Genomic DNA, 4,726 nt, shown 5'->3' with positions numbered 1-4,726 from the left:
TCTGTATATTTTGTTCTGGACGTCCTCATAGTCTGGAGCGAGCTTGTCTTCTTGCTCATTTGGGCGTCTACATTATGTACTGGACGTTCTCGTACTCTGAGAGAGGCTTAACCCCTGGTTCATTTGGACGTCCACATACTTTGGACTGGACGTCTTCATGCTCTGGGAGGAGCTTATCTCCTAGCTCATCGGGACGTCCGCATATTTTGGATTGGACGTCCTCATACTCTGGGAGGAGCTTATCTCCTAACTCATCGGGACGTCCGCATATTTTGGACTGGACGTCCTCATACTCTGGGAGGAGCTTATCTCCTAACTACCCAGGGCGTCCATAACATTTAAAATGAACATCCTTGCTTTTTAGTCTGGACGCTCTCGTACTCTGGGAGGAGCTTATCTCCTAGCCACCCAGAGCGGCCTCAACAGTGGGACTAGACGTCCTCCTATTTTGGTCTGGACGTTCTGATACTCTGGGAGGAGCTTATCTCCTAACTACTCAGAGCGTCCACATATTTTTGAAATGGATTGGGCTTCCTTGATTTCAGGTGTACTCTATGGTTCTTTCATCATGCTGCGTACGTCTGAACTTTCCCCTTTGGACTAAACGTCTGGGAACTGGGCGGACGCATTTTCCTCTTAGATATTTTTAAGTTCTGGAGACTAAGTGTTGAAGGTGTAAATCTCTTGAATTTGCGACTTAACTCACTTCAACTCACTTTGACGTGCCGTCAATTGTCCGTCTGATTTTTTCACATAAGTTAACAGAACCCTAACGTCATTCTGTCTCTTTTTTCGAGTAATTTCTTCAAAAAATTACCGTTTGATGTTTAGGCGGGAAAGATGGTTTTACCATTTTGCCCCCATAAGTTCATTCTATAAATATGGGAAGTGAATTCTCATTTTCACACTTTACCCAATTGTGAATTCTAGACAGAAGTCAGAGCAGTCTAGTGAGAGAAAGTGATTTTCCTTTTAATCTTCAAGAGCGCCGCCGTGAGTTTGAGTTGTCCGGGCATTTTTTGAGTTTTCCGGTCAATCTTCAACAATACCAAGAACACTTTCGAAGTTTTCAGAACGTACAAAGGTAGGCCGTCTACACTTCTTTCTTTTCTTGTATTTTTTCTTTTATTTCAATTCTGGATCCATACTCGGCTTCGTCCGACTTTCCTCATGAGGCTGGTCGTTAGCCTGGGACTGAGGAGTCTAGAGTGGACGGAGAAGAGTTGTCTCCTCCTTGGAGTGAGTCTATGTCTGGTGCGTACATACTCACTGCCATTTATTCTTCTCTGTCCCCACAGGCAATGGCAAGAACAATGCGTACGCGCGATCTTCATGCGGCCAGGAACCCAGACGGTAGTCTGGTTCACCCTAGGGTCCCTTATGACCCTAATAACCCAAGTACCATGGAGGTGGAGACTACCTCCAGTACCCAAAAAACGACCGCCTCCATTGGCTCTCATCACTTGGCCGTGGAGGTCACTTCTTCTTTCGAGGAACGCCAACAAGCTCAAGGCGCCTCGTCCACTCTTGCTCCGGGACTTAGGTTCCCTCAATTTGCCAGCTCAGTCATGGATTAGGCCGAGCTGGTAGCCTGCAAAGACCATCCTACCAATCTTGGGGCGGACGCTGCTGGTTCGTCTGTCCCCTCTTCCTCTCAACCTCTGCTCCAAATGGGCGGGGCGGACAGACCTATGACGGGAATCTCAATCAGGGAACCGTCCGATCTGCCTATTCGCAACGCCCCTCCTTCGGGGAACGAGGCGGACGCTGCCAAAGACAAAGGCAAGCGTCCATTAGTTGAGGAGGGCGTTCCTTCTTCCATGGGCGTACTCAACTCAAGAGGCCGAAGCTCGGCCGAGGTAGCAGACCTGGATAGGGTGTTGTCTTCTGAATTCGGAAGTGCCCCCTCTCACCAAATGGAAGAAGAAGAAGTTGAGAAAGAGGCCGTGGGTGAGACGGCCGAAGGTGAGGCGGCGGCCGAAGAAAACGTCGCCAACATTGATAACTTCAGGGACCCGTACGCCTGTACAGTTGGAGAGACGGCCCTGAAGTTCCTGAAGAAAGAGTTTGAGGAGTACAAGGAGTCCCTCCATTTGGGGGAGGGATTCGAAATACAAGTCCCCAGGAAAGCCATTGCTGTGGCTACCTGGGATAATGAGAAGCTGCACAAAAGGGCTTTTTGCGTCTATAGGGCCGCCTTGGATGTAGGCCTTCGCTTCCCTCTTCATCCATTCGTCCGGACAGTTCTGGACGAGTATGACATTGGCCTTTTCCAACTGACGCCAAACAGTAGGTTAAATATATTTGGGTACTTGTGACGTGCATCTGCAAGGGTTTCACGCCAGACTTTGCGGTCTTCTGTGAGATGCACTCACTTACTCGGCTGGAAAAAGATACGGATGGTTGGCTCGTCTTGAGTGCGACCAGGGATTACATGGTTGTGGTCGATCGTGTCAGCAATTGGAGGGACTAGAAGCACATATTCTACCACATCAAAACCAAAGATGCGGAGTTCAACCTCCGCATGAACAAGTGCCGTCCAGATCCCATTCAGCTCGGACGCGGGGATCATAAACCTGACAAGCCGCCCATCCATCCAAGCCACGAGCACCAACTTGAATATTTCAAGGTCAATCGGGTCAAGCGGGGTAACAAAACTGAACGTATCCCTCGCCATTGGGTTCCTCTTGCCAATTGTCTTAGGGACACTACCTTTATGTCTGCGTACGGCCTGTACTAGAACATGCCCCAAGGTGGACACTTAGATATATAAACTTTTTGTACGCACGTAGAGTTTTTTAGAAAGATATTCTAACACTTTGCCTTTTTCTCTTTGCAGCGGAGGCGTACGCTATGCTTGACCCAGCACAAATGGGGGAGGTGGCTATGTCCGAGGTGGACATTGCCCGATACAAGGCTCGTTTCAAGATGTACGAGCAAATCAAGGAGGTAAACACTTAGTTTATTTTTTGAGTTTTTCTTTTCTCATTGTCCGTTCTGCTGTATTGGGAGGAGCCTACTTCCCGAGTTTGCACGGACGCATTTCGTCCGTTCAGGCATGTTGGAAGGGAGCTCCTTCCCCAATTCACACGGACGCTGTAACGTTCTTTGCCTTGTTGAAATTTTTCTAACTTTGCTTGTGTTTTTACAGTCTTCTTCTACTCCGAAGGCAAGGAGGAAGCAGCCGGCTTCGTCCACTCCTGATGGGAACGCATCTAAAAGGAGGAAGACGGTTGCAACCAGGACGCCTTCAAAATCCGCGGCCAAGGAAAAGTCGCAGACTGCTACAACGCAGTCTCAAGGAGAACAGCCCCAGCTGACACAAAGCGGGGTCTCCAAGCCCGTGGAACCTGTTGCTGATCAGGTCCACGAATCGTCCGTCCCTATGGACGACGAGGGTAAGTCAACCCCGGAAAAAATGACCGGCTCCATCTCGACTTCGCATGTCGAGGTAGTTAAAAAATCTGATTGGCTAAATGCCAGTCAGTCGGCCAGTGACACTGCTGGCCGTTTAGACAACGAGGGGGACGCCTCTTTGCCGCCCCCTCCCATCAATCTCTCTCCTCTAAGCTTCTCCACTGGTTAGCCTTTCTTCCTTATTCTTGTACCATTTGATTTACTTGTACATGTAAATTTTATCTAACTCTTCTTGTCCGGTGGTCCGCAGACATCTCAGAGGAGTTGCAAATGAGGCTGCCCGGCCAGTCACTGACTGGCGCAGACAAGAAGGCCATGCGCGAGGCCATGGTTCGCACGGTTCCCCAAGCGCAGCGTGATAAGCTGCGGGGAATCAATGAGGGCTTCCTCGGCCCTATGCTCAACTGTACTGCTGAGGTACATCTCCTTTTCTCTATACCTTTTCTTTCCAACACTTAGCAAATTTTTCTATATTTGACTAAGCTTCCTCCTTCTGTCCACAGCTCTTCCTCCGCCTGAACGCCTTCCTTGAATGGAAGGATAAAGAGAACGAGCGGCTGAAGCAGGCTTGGCTCGAAATCAGGAAGGCCGAGGTTGCTGTGACGGGGACGGCAGTCGTCCAAAGGGTGCATTTTGAGACCCAAATAACCGCGCTAGCCGACAAGGCGGCGCAGCAAACTGAAGACTTGGTCAAACTAGGCAAGGCACTCGAAGAGGAGTCCTTGGCCAGGGAGGCCATGCGGGTTGAGAGGTACGAGGTTGTCCTGGAGAAAGAGAAATGGAGGCTGGGCTTCGAGGCGTCTGAGGCCTTGAAGAGTGAGATAAAGTTAGCCCAAGCCAACCTTAAGTCTGCTTTGGACGAAGCGGACGCGCTGAAGGCCGAGGTTGAGGCCTTGAGGAAGTCCGTTTCGGACTATGCTGAGCAGCTAAAAGCTCCTCGGCCACCCAGCGCGGAGGAAATCGTCCGCATTGAGCAGAATGCCGAAGACAGGCTTAGGGCATACTTCTTCGATGCCTTCGAGCTGATGGTGGACGATGGAGAGGCCGCGTACTATGAAGAACGCTTCAAGAAGCGGCTGAACTATGTCTGCCTTAGAGAAGAGGCGAAGAAGGCCGGCCAGCCTCCTCTAGAGCTGGTAGTTACCTCTCCTGAGTCCGGAGAGGACGAGGAAGACGGAGATGAGGAGGAGGGGGCGGACGGTGATGCCGCTCCGACCGAAGACGCCAAGGTTGCGGAGGAGCCTGCCAAGGATGATACGGCTAAGTAGAGCTCATGTCCTCCAGCAACCGTCTGCTCAGCTACCCAGCT

This window comes from Chenopodium album, chromosome 16 (genome assembly GCF_948465745.1).
Source record: "Chenopodium album chromosome 16, dcCheAlbu1.1, whole genome shotgun sequence".
Lineage (NCBI taxonomy): Eukaryota > Viridiplantae > Streptophyta > Magnoliopsida > Caryophyllales > Amaranthaceae > Chenopodium > Chenopodium album.
This window is presented reverse-complemented; position numbering follows the sequence as displayed.